The 12,252-nt window shown below is 47.4% G+C and overlaps 4 non-coding genes across 4 annotated transcripts; 3 read left to right on the forward strand and 1 right to left on the reverse strand.

The window, feature by feature from the left end:
* Positions 1-1,267: 1,267 nt before the first annotated feature.
* Positions 1,268-1,339, reverse strand: TRNAP-CGG (transfer RNA proline (anticodon CGG)). The gene has a single exon. It is a non-coding gene; the product is annotated as a tRNA-Pro (tRNA).
* Positions 1,340-11,511: 10,172 nt separating this feature from the next.
* On the forward strand, positions 11,512-11,583 carry TRNAP-CGG (transfer RNA proline (anticodon CGG)). The gene has a single exon. It is a non-coding gene; the product is annotated as a tRNA-Pro (tRNA).
* A 201-nt stretch (positions 11,584-11,784) lies between these two features.
* TRNAP-AGG (transfer RNA proline (anticodon AGG)) lies at positions 11,785-11,856 on the forward strand. The gene has a single exon. It is a non-coding gene; the product is annotated as a tRNA-Pro (tRNA).
* A 201-nt stretch (positions 11,857-12,057) lies between these two features.
* Positions 12,058-12,129, forward strand: TRNAP-AGG (transfer RNA proline (anticodon AGG)). Its single transcript has one exon. It is a non-coding gene; the product is annotated as a tRNA-Pro (tRNA).
* The last annotated feature ends 123 nt before the right edge of the window (positions 12,130-12,252 follow it).

The raw sequence follows: 12,252 nt of genomic DNA on the forward strand, positions 1-12,252 counted from the left end.
CATCTAGCGGCCTCTTAAAGGAAGCGTTACCGCTCGTATCCATAGGGTCGATGCTTGGGGGCTGACCCCCACCTTTGGCCTCGCCTACGGCTTCATTAACTACAACGCAGTTTTCCTTGCCTTCCTGATGCTCTTCTGTAGGACCCATCGTGGCCCCATCTTTTTTTTTCGGGGGTAACAAACACACCTTTCGTTGCCTCCGATGTCCCTTCCGCATTGTTGGCGCTGTCCTTGTCACCAGCCCCCTTGGCGGCGTCCTCGGCTTCAGCAGCATCCATCGTGATCTGCGCGACGACCTAGTTCGCTGGTGGCCCCACAGCTGCAGCGTACGTACGCACGCACTGATCTTCGGAGTGCCCAAAGCTACGACATCGAGCGCAACGCGGCACCTTGCACTCGCGATGGACGTGTCCGACAACCTTGCATCCTAGGCACTGCATCGGCCGTTCAGGCGCTATGACAAGTGCCAGTTCACCGGCAACTCGGCTTTGGTGCGGGAGGTCATCGACTTTCATCCCGCTCTTCAACTTCAGCAGAACGGTCCGAGATTTTGAGTCTTTGTCGCCTACTCCTCTGACCCGCCATCATTCTCTCGTCACTTCGACGACCTTGCCAAAGGCCGCCAGCGCTGCCTTTATATCTTCGTCAGCCACCCAATACAGCAGCCAATGAAGGCGGAGGCGTACCTGTTGGTCTTGAGGGTCGAGCTCTTTCAACGCCAGCATCCTTTTCGTTGCCTCGCCACTGGAGAAGGTGACTGCCCATACGTGGTTGATCTGGTAGGCTCCTAGGGCCACGACTTCCGGCAGCAATCCAGTCGGGGCGAGCGCATCCCGAAAGTCTTCGACCCTATAGGGCCTCACTCGCACGTCGCCATGCAAAAACACGGTGTTTTTCACGACAGATCCCTTGGGCAGTGGTGGCAAAATAATTTGGTAGCTCGCTTCCTCGTTATCGTCGATAAGCCTGTTACCGCGGCCGGTGGCCGCAAAAGCCGCTCCTTCGGAGCCCATAATCCACACGTCCGTACAGCTCGGCTGCCGGAAGCAGAATAGACCAACCAGCCGGCGCCTTTTCCCATTTGCGGCACGTTTCCAGTATCGTAACGTCTCGGCTCTCTGCAATAACGAAGACGTGGGCATCTTTGATCACTTTCGTGCTGAGAAGAGAATAGGAAAGTACTGAAAAAAAGAATGGATAATGTTCTCCGGGTTCATTAAACATTTCTTTATATGGGCCGACTGACAGTAAAAAGAGCAATAATAACGGGCTCGTGCGGGATTTGAACCCGGGACCTCTCGCACCCGAAGCGAGAATCATACCCCCAGACCAACGAGCCGGCGCCTTTTCCCATTTGCGGCACCTTTACAGTATTGTAACCTCATGGCTCTCTGCAATAACGAAGACGTGGGCATATTTGATCACCTTCGTGCTGAGAAAAAATATGAACGCACTGAAAAAAGAATGGATAATGTTCTCCGGGTCTATTAAGCATTTCTTTATAAGCCGACTGACAGTAAAAAGAGACAAATACTAACGGGTTCATCCGGGATTTTAACCCGGGAGCTCTGGCACCCTAAGCGAGAATCATACCCCTAGACCAACGAGCCTTTGTTTTTGTTTATTTCCTGTTTTGAGAACTGTACATATATGAATATATAAAGCCCGAATTCAACCTCTGAATTCAACATATGCAGTGATGTCAAAAAAAGGAACCGCTGCGCATTCAAATGTGGAGCTTAGTTAAAACTGTACTCCGGGTTCAAATCCCGGAGTACAGTTTTACCACCCACATTCCGCACTTCACACATCGTATTAATTCCAAAAACCGAAGACCGGGAAATGCTCCTTTCAGTAGGTTTATACAGACTGTAAGTCTGACCCGCCGTGGTTGCTCAGTGGCTATGGTGTTAGGCTGCTGAGCACGAGGTCGCGGGATCGAATCCCGGCTACGGCGGCTGCGTTTCGATGGGGGCGAAATGCGAAAACACCCGTGTACTTAGATTTAGGCGCACGTTAAAGAACCCCAGGTGGTCAAAATTTCCGGAGTCCCCCACTACGGCGTGCCTCATAATCAGAAATTGGTTTTGGCACGTAAAACCCTGTAATTTAATAATTTAATAAGTCTGACCAACACAGATTACAAAATATTTATGAAAGTATTGGCTCGACGATTTCAAAGCGTGATTCAGCAGCTTGTAGGGCCGCACTAGACGTGTGGCATTAAAGGCCGCACAATTTTCACGAACACCCACATTGCAAGGAATGTACTCGAATGTTGTGATGTCATTGGGGGTCGAGTGGCCATGTTGCAGCTAGACCTTGCGAAGGTGTTCGACCGGGTGTCACATGAGGTGCTTTTCGCTATGCTGCAGTACTGTAATGTTGGGACCATCATTGTAGATGGCGTTAAAATGGCTTATGAATACTGTTACACGCAGCTTACAGTTAATAAGTGTCTTCGTTCGCAGGTGCCAGTCCGCTCGTCTGTACGGCAAGGCTGTCCCTTGTCTCCTTCGCTTTTTGCCCTGTATCTTGAAACCTTTTGTATGGCAGTCATACGGGATGCAAACATTCGTGGTTTTAGGCTGCACGCCGCAGAAGTTAAAATGCTAGCTTATGCAAATCACGTCGCCGTCTTTTGTGAAGACAGGGAAAGCGTGGTCGACGCTGTCCACCTTGCAAGATCCTTTTGTAGGTACACTGGTGCCCAGATAAACTTTGAACAAAGTGTTGGCATATTGCATGGAAGCTGGGACGCGACACCCACAACATTCGTCGGTGTGCAGTGAACTACCGTGCCTTCACTGTATCTAGGAGTGCCCCTTGAGCACTATCGGGACCCGAGGCAGTTGTGGACCGGACAAATAGAATAAATGAAAGAAAAGATAAAAGGATGGCAGGGCCGGGGATTGTCAGTGTTTGCACGTGCTTCAGCGTGCAATGTTTTTTTTTCATTGCCAAAGTTTGGTACATACTGCAAGTAATGTTCATGTCACGTGTAAACGTTCAAAAAATGCATCGAGTGTTTGCTATCTTTATCTGGAACTCCACTTGGGAGCGATCCAGCAGAACAAATCTTTTTCACATAGTTCGAAATGGGGGCCTTGGGCTCTCACACTTGTTCATTAGACAGATCGTATCGTGGTTCTTCTTCCTGCGAGATGAAAGAAATGTCTTTCTCCGTACAGTCATTGAGGCGAGAATGGCAACAGAACTGCCTGAATTTGTTGTGTCCACATCTAGTGTTATCAGTAGAAGAGCGACTGGTTACTTTCGTGAAGTCGTTGCATCTTTTAGAATACTCTGCGCACGTTTTTCGCTGGAGTATTTGTGCTCAGTGAGAAGAAAGAAACTGTACGCAGATTTAGTTGACAGCATGCTACCTATCCCACTATATAGGAGTGTTCACTGTGGAGGCCCAGGAAAAGATGTGCTGAAACGAGTCAAAAGGATGCCTGTAGGACCTGCTGCGAAAACTTTCTTTTTCCACTTACACACGAACACCCTCCCAGTTAAAGTATGGCTAGTACAGAAAGGAATATTCGTGCCCTGGACTACCAATTGCCTGCTGAGCAAAAAGCCTGAAACAATTGGACATGCCTTCATTGAGTGTGGGGATGCTGTTTGTCACTGGGACATATTGCAGCGCACTCTTAAAAAAAGATCTCCCTATAAACCCCTATGGAATTCTATTCCTGCCAGTTGAAAGTGATGACGGGCCACCGTTCGACATGTTCATGTTGCTGGGCCTCCACAGTTTGTGGAAGACAAGAATGGTTGTACATCATGCTGACGTGAATGTGTCCTCTGCGCGAGAGAACTTCATTGAAAGTATGTCTTTATTACGAGAAGGTTATCGTCCACAAGGCGAAACCCCAGACTGGGGTAGCATCCTTGATGAGCTGGTGTGCCCAAGAAATTTTAGCGACCATCCCACCTGATGTGATGTGGGTGCACTGTGTATATGAATTTGATTTTTGTGCTAATGTCTAAGCAGTCAATAAAGAGAAAAAAAGCGCGTTGGTCTAGGGGTATGATTCTCGCTTAGGGTGCTCGAACACATCATCATCGGAAAAGTTATTCAAGAAGGGGTGCGACTGGCATACGCAGACTGCAGTCCAAGGCTCATAATTAACAACAAGCTGAGTGATAATATACCGCTTCGGTCGAGTGTGCGTCAGGGATGCCCGGCCTAGCCCTTGCTTTTCGCCATATTTCTAGAGCCATTCTGTTTAATGGTGTTGCACAACGAGAAAGTCAATGGATTCCGACTGCATATGCACGAAGTTAAAATCCTGTCATATGCTGATGACATAGCAATTTTTTGTGGTGATCAAGACAGCATTGCTCAGGCAGTGAAAGATGCAAAAATGTTTTGTAATCTTACTGGTAGTGCCATAAGCTGGCAGAAAAGCATCGGTTTTTGGCACGGAGAATGGGAAAGTACGCCTGCTTACGTGGAAAACATCAAATTCATCCAGAAGCCCTCTCGATATCTAGGAGTCCCATTGGAACTCTACCGCGATGCAAAAACGCATTGGGTAGATGAAATAGAACGAGTCAAAGCACAGACGGTGAAGTGGGGTGGTCACAACATGTCTATGTTCGGACGTGCAGCAGTGAGTAATTTGTTTCTGGTAGCAAGGGTGTCATACCTACTGCAATTTTTATGTATGACCAGAGTATGCGTGCAGAAGTTGCACCGAATTTTTGCTCTTTATATATGGGGATCGTCATGGGAGTGCACAGCTCGTTTAAATTTGTTCCATCGCATGCGCAAAGGAGGCTTGGGCCTATGTCATTTATTCCTAAAGCAGGTAGTTTCAAGATTTTGTTTTTTACGAGACCAATGCGAAGATTTTTTGCGGTCCGTAATTCAATGGCGATTGTGTGATGCGTTGCCCGATTACATTTTCACGTCACATGCTGTTCCTAAGGAAGCGATTAAAGGCTTCTGGTCAGAGGTGGTGAATGCTTATCGCCTCCTCAGTGCATATTTTTCCGCAGATTACTTGCACACTGCAAAACGAAAACGATTGTATAAAGACTTATTAGATGTTATGTGCCCAGTGCCTGTGTACCAAGCTCCGTATAACTTAGGACGCGAGAAAGACGTATTGGAACCGGGTGAAAAAGATGCCTGTGAAGGCGACCACTAAATCATTTTTCTTTTGTTTGCACACTGGTACGCTCCCTGTCAAGCCGTGGCTCCAAGAGAAAGGATTCTTCCTTACTTGGGGCGTTAACTGCAACATTTGCCAAAAGCCTGAAACAATAGAGCACATATTCCTAGACTGCTGGGATTCAGTATTTCTGTCGGACATTCTCCAGCGAACAATTAAGAAGGATTTATCGTTAACCACTTTTGGTATTAAGTTCTTGCCGTTGACTGACTTAGAGGGCGTACCATGTGGTATGGTGATGCTCCTCTGTATGTACACCGTGTGGAAGACTAGGATGGCTGCAAGAAATGAGGAGGTGAATCCAAGACCAGCCAGGGACTATTTCATTGACAGTATTATTTATGTATGCGAAGTCTTAAAAACCCAAACAGAGCCACCACACTGGCTACCGATCCTTGATCAGCTAGTGACGATCAAGCAATTTTAACTAAGCTGCACATTTGAATGCGCAGCGGTTCCTTTTTTTGACATCACTGCATATGTTGAATTCAGAGGTTGAATTCGGGCTTTGTATATTCATATATGTACAGTTCTCAAAACAGGAAATAAACAAAAAAAAAGGCTCGTTGGTCTAGGGGTATGATTCTCGCTTAGGGTGCCAGAGCTCCCTCCCGGGTTAAAATCCCGGATGAACCCGTTAGTATTTGTCTCCTTTTACTGTCAGTCGGCTTATAAAGTAATGCTTAATAAACCCGGAGAACATTATCCATTCTTTTTTCAGTGCGTTCATATTTTTTCTCAGCACGAAGGTGATCAAAGATGCCCACGTCTTCGTTATTGCAGAGAGCCATGAGGTTACAATACTGTAAAGGTGCCGCAAATGGGAAAAGGCGCCGGCTCGTCGGTCTGGGTGTATGATTCTCGCTTCGGGTACGAGAGGTCCCGGGTTCAAATCCCGCACGAGCCCGTTATTATTGCTCTTTTTACTGTCAGTCGGCCCATATAAAGAAATGTTTAAATAAAAGCGAAGAACATTATCCATTCTTTTTTTCAGTACGTTCCCATTCTCTTCTCAGCACGAAGGTGAACAAAGATGCCCACGTCTTCGTTATTGCAGAGAGCCAAGAGGTTACGATACTGTAAACGTGCAGCAAACGGGAAAAGACGTCGGAGATTCCACTTCCGGGAGCCGAGGCGAACGGACCTGCTATCATGTGCTCCGAAGGAGCGGTATCAGCGGCCCATCGTAGCCGCGGAAACAGGAATGTTGATGAAGACAACCAGGATTACCAAGTGATGATGCCCCAACTGCCGAAAGGTCGGATTGTTTTTAATACTGTTTTTTTGCATGGCGATATCCGTGCTCGGCCGTACAGTGTTGAGGACTACCGTGACGCCCTGGCCAGCTTGAAAGTGCTCTCCGAGGTTGTCGCCTTGGGAGCTTTCCAAATGAACCACGTGTGGGCCGTAACAATGAAGAGCTCGGAAGCCGTCAACAAACTGCTAACAGCTGCAACAATTACTGTCAAGGGCCGGCGATGCCTGGTGGTCGATCCCAACAACCAAGACCTACGTCTTAAAATGCACTGGGTCCTCCATAACGTCAGCGATGAAGATGTACGCGAGGCATTAGCGCCGTACGGCGAAGTTACGTAAGTTTCACGAGAGCGCTGGCGCGCTCAGGGCGTGACAGACAAGGGCTCCACTACGCGTCTGGTGAATCTCAAGTTGAAGCCTGCTGTGAAAAGTGGTGATATCCCGCACCAGTTGCGTGTCGCCGGAGAGCCTGCTTTATTAGTGGTGCCTGGAAGGCCACCGCTTTGTTTGCGCTGCCAGGGAAAAGGCCACGTTCGTAGAGAGTGCCAGGTGCCACGATGCTCGCGCTGCAAACGTTTCGGTCATGACGAAAGTCAGTGTGCGCCTACATACGCGAACGTCACAGGGCCCGTAAAGAGTACTGACTCTTCTGAGCTCTTCATGGACGAGGCAGAAGCTGAGGAAGCGGCGGCAGTAGAAAGCGCGAAGTTGGAACCACAACCAACGCCCCCGGCCACGGTCCCCGCCCCCTTGCAGCGGGCCGTTACTTCGTTGTCTAGCGAGCAGCAGCCACCGCAAGAAAGGCAGCCTGACCTGTCAAAGGACGCGCTGCACCGGTCGAAAGAAGATAAGGAAGGCTCAGCAGCAACGACGGATCCCAACGCGCCGAGCGCAATGGAGACCGACGTGACTACATCGTCGAATAAGCGGGCGAACATCGAGACGGTGAAAGTCGACGACCCGGGTGGTGGCCTGAATGCCGAGGAGCCGCCTGCGAAAGCGGCACCGGTACGACGGTCACCATTCAGGCCGAACCCCATCGTTCCCCTGGATAAACGCGAGGCGGACAAGGCGCCGAAGTAGGCGCTGGGGTCTGCACTTCACGGGTGCCTGTACAACATGTCGCGTAAGACTTTTAAGCGTACGAACGGCAATGAATTGTCGCGCCGGCAACCGTCCGTCGAAGAAGGTGCAGATGTGCCAGACATAACACTGCAAGGAATGGCCGACTGCAATGAAACGAATGCTGTGCGGTCATGTACAGAGGTGAGCGCTGTGCGACCCATTTGCTCCTCACGTAATATGCACGGTGAAACTGAAAAGCCAATGCGAGTAGCAACACTGAATGTCAGGGGCTTAGCGGCCCGGAGAAGGCAGTACCAAGTGAGCCGCCTGTTTTTGGAAAATGACTTAGATCTAGTCGCAGTGCAAGAAACTAAAGTCGAAAGTGAGGATCAGACGGCCCGCATGGTGGAAACATTTCGAACGCGCTACAATGTTTGTATTTGTCATGCTGTGGGCACATCTGGTGGTTGTGCGATATTCATTCGTAATAACATGGACATCTCAGATGTGAGCATTGTTGTCTCGGAAGCAGGACTATTGCTTATCCTAGACTTTTTATTTTCTCGTCAGCCTTGGAGAGTGATCTGTGTTTATGCACCGAATAGCGAGAATGAGCGCGTAGCCTTCTTCGAAAAAATCGAGTGTTATCTGCAGTGCTCGAAACGTATTGTTATGCTTCGTGATTTCAATTGTGTGCTGATGGCAGAGGACAGAGCTAGAGTTGTACTTTGCCGCGACAAAAGTGCAAAGGTACTAGATGCACTAATCCACGAGAATGATTTGGAGGACATGGGCTGGCTGCTTTCAAATGTGAATCGGCCCGTGTTCACGCACTTCCAGCGTGGAAGCAGTGCGCGGCTCGATAGAGTGTACGCCACGGTTGACTTTGTGAGCATGTGCACCAAATATGAAGTAAAGCATGTCTCTTTTAGTGATCATAGTCTTGTAATGGTCACAGTTGGGGGCAAGAAAAAGAAAGCGCAATTCAATTGGCAGTTATGGAAGTTTAATGTTAAACTACTGGGTGACGAGATATTTAACGAAAAAGTAAAGAAAACATAGAAAGCATGGCCGGCATTGCCGCAGTGTCACGTGCGGCTGAATGGGACCAATTCAAGAACGAAGTCAAACTGATAGCTATCGAAAGGGGAACACTGCTCCGTCATAAAGAAAGAAAAAAAAACGAGAAATTGCAATGCCAGCTTGATTTTATGATCAGCATGGAAGCCTCAAATCCCGGGATATACGGTAAAGACATCCGTGAAGTTAAGGGCGAGCTCGAGGCTATGGACGTCGAAAAGTATCGATCAGCAGTAATAAGGGCGCGAGCCGAGAAGATTTGGATGGGGGAAACTCCTAATAAGCGCGCATTGTGTGACGAAAGGAGATACGCAACACAAAATGAAATCAGAGAAATTACGTATCAGAACACTATTACCAGCGACATTAAAGAAATTGAACGTGCATTTGTCGAGCACTATGAGAACTTAATAGGTGTTAAAAGAAGTGGGAGCATTCCGCTGGCACAGGATACCCTTGATTTAATGCCACGGTTAGATGGTGATACTCGAGCCCTTTTGGAGAAACCCATTAACGTAGACGAAATAAAAACGAAATAAAACAGGCCATAACTGAACTAACGCTGGGAAAGACACCTGGGCCAGACGGTCTCGGTGCCGCATTCTACAAAGCTTATGCCGATGAACTGGCGCCCATTTTACACGCAGTCATCACGGAGGCGTACGAAACGAAAGAAATGACGCTCTCTTTCCGTGCTGCTCACGTGGTGCTGAATCCTAAAACTGACGACCATGCTACGCTGCTATCTGTTGGTGCGTACCGTCCGATAACGCTCACAAACACAGACTACAAAGTTTATACGAAAGTGCTGGCAAAACGACTGCAGACCGTCATCAAATTTCTAGTCGGACCACACCAAACATGTGGCATAAAAGGTCGCTCTGACACTACAAATGTGCATGTAGCCCGTAGTATTCTTTAGTACTGTGACCGGTTTGGCGGGCGGGTCGCTATGTTGCAGCTGGACTTAGCAAAGGCATTTGATCGTGTGTCGCATGAAGCTCTTTTTTGTATCCTTGAACACGTTAACATAGGCACAGTTATACTCTATGGTTTAAAAATGATATACAATGACAGCATGGTAAACATCGTGCTGAATAAGACACTAACTGAGAACATTAAACTCAGATCGTCAGTGAGGCAAGGTTGTCCATTGTCACCGCTGCTCTTTGCAATTTATTTAGAGCCTTTCTGTTTATCTCTAATAAGTAATGAAAAAATCAATGGTTGTAAGCTTGAATCGTCCCATGTTAAAGTGCTTGCATATGCTGATGACGTCGCAATCTTTTGTACAGATCGCCAAAGTCTACTAGTGGCGATAAGCGATGCTAAAAGATATTGCAGGCAAACCGGATGCGAGATCAATATCGACAAGAGCATCGGTTTTTGGCATGGAATCTGGGACATCACACCGTCTGTCTTTGCAAATTTACAATGGACCGTGTCTCCTTCGAAATATTTGGGGGTGCCACTTGAGCACTACGAGAGTACCGCGCAATACTGGGAGGATGAGACGCCGCGTGTAAAAGAGAAAACCGGAGGATGGAAAGGTCGTGATTTATCCATGTTTGCAAAGGCAACTGTTTGTAATTTATTTTTAATTGCCAAAGTGTGGTATGTCCTCCAATTTTTGTCGATGACCAGTGTGAATGTACAGAAAATACACAGAGAATTTGCTGTTTTTATCTGGGGTTCCACTCGGGAAAGGGTCAGCCGAACCAACTTGTTTCGTCCTGTTCGAGATGGTGGTCTTGGATTGTCGCATTTGTTCTTACGACAGATTGTTTCCCGTTTTGTCTTCTTACGAGATCAAAGTGATTCATTCTTGCGTACGATGATCCAGGTCCGTCTGAAAAGCGTTTTGCCTGAATTTATTGTGTCTAGTGCACAGCCTGTAAAATATCGGCTTAAAGGCTACTTGCGGCAGGTAGTCGACTCTCTCCGAATACGAAAAGCTCGGTTTCCCTTCAGTACCTGAGCACAGTAACAAGAAACAAACTTTACAAGGATTCAGTTGAAGCTATGGTGTCAGTGCCATTGTACCGAATGAAATACTATGGAGGCCCAGGACAAGATGTTCTAAGAAGAGTTAAAAGGATGCCAGTGAGAGCAAGCGTAAAGTCGTTCTTCTTTAAATTGCATACATCTACCCTTCCGGTCAAAACATGGATAGCTGACAAAGGAATATTTGTACCATGGACGACAAACTGTGCGCTATGTAACAAGCCGGAGACCATTGAGCACGCCTTCATTGAGTGCTGGGATGCGATTTTTTATTGGGACGTCTTGCAAAGAACTCTTAAAAAGGAACTGCCGATAACAGCACAGGGTATACGTTTCCTGCCTGTAGACAGCCATAAGGGCTTCCCGTACGACATGATAATGCTCCTGGGCCTCCATAGTCTTTGGAAGACACGGATGGCGGTAACGCACGCTGATGTGAATGTGCGCTCAGCACGAGAAAATTTTGTTGAGAGCATTATTTTCATACGTGAGATATATCGTGTACAGGCAGATCCGCCTGACTGGTTGGGTATTCTTGATGAATTGGTGAATTTCAAGAAATTTTAGCTTGTCACGTTGGTCCAAGAAGGCCAACGTGTTTTTATGTATGTACGTCATATTGTGAATAAAGAAAAAAGGAAAAAGCGTCGGCTTGCTGGTCTAGGGGTATGATTCTCGAGTAGGGTGCGAGAGGTCCCGGGTTCAAATCCCGGACGAGCTCGTTATTATTGCTCTTTTTAATGTCAGCCGGCATATAAAGAAATGTTTAAATAAACCCGGAGAACATTATCCATTTTTTTTCAGTACGTTCCTATTCTCTTCTCAGCACGAAGGTGATCAAAGATGCCGATGTCTTCGTTTTTGCAGAGAGCCAAGATGTTACGATACTGTAAACGTGCCGCAAATGGGAAAAAGCGCCGGCTCGTTGGTCTAGGGGTATGATTCTCGCTTCGGGTGCGAGAGGTCCCGGGTTCAAATCCCGGACGAGCCCCTTAGTATTTGTCTCTTTTTACTGTCAGCTGGCATATAAAGAAATGTTTAATCAACCCGGAGAACATTATCCATTCTTTTTTACAGTACGTTCCTATTCTCTTCTCAGCACGAAGGTGATCAAAGATGCCGATGTCTTCGTTTTTGCAGAGAGCCAAGATGTTACGATACTGTAAACGTGCCGCCCACGGGAAAAGACGTCGGCTCGTTGGTCTAGGGGTATGATTCTCGCTTAGGGTGCGAGAGGTCCCGGGTTCAAATCCCGGACGAGCCCCTTAGTATTTGTCTCTTTTTACTGTCAGCTGGCATATAAAGAAATGTTTAATCAACCCGGAGAACATTATCCATTCTTTTTTACAGTACGTTCCTATTCTCTTCTCAGCACGAAGGTGATCAAAGATGCCGATGTCTTCGTTTTTGCAGAGAGCCAAGATGTTACAATACTGTAAACGTGCCGCCCACGGGAAAAGACGTCGGCTCGTTGGTCTAGGGGTATGATTCTCGCTTAGGGTGCGAGAGGTCCCGGGTTCAAATCCCGGACGAGCCCCTTAGTATTTGTCTCTTTTTACTGTCAGCTGGCATATAAAGAAATGTTTAATCAACCCGGAGAACATTATCCATTCTTTTTTACAGTACGTTCCTATTCTCTTCTCAGCACGAAGGTGATCAA

The sequence above is a fragment of the Dermacentor variabilis genome, chromosome 1 (assembly GCF_050947875.1).
Source record: "Dermacentor variabilis isolate Ectoservices chromosome 1, ASM5094787v1, whole genome shotgun sequence".
NCBI lineage: Eukaryota > Metazoa > Arthropoda > Arachnida > Ixodida > Ixodidae > Dermacentor > Dermacentor variabilis.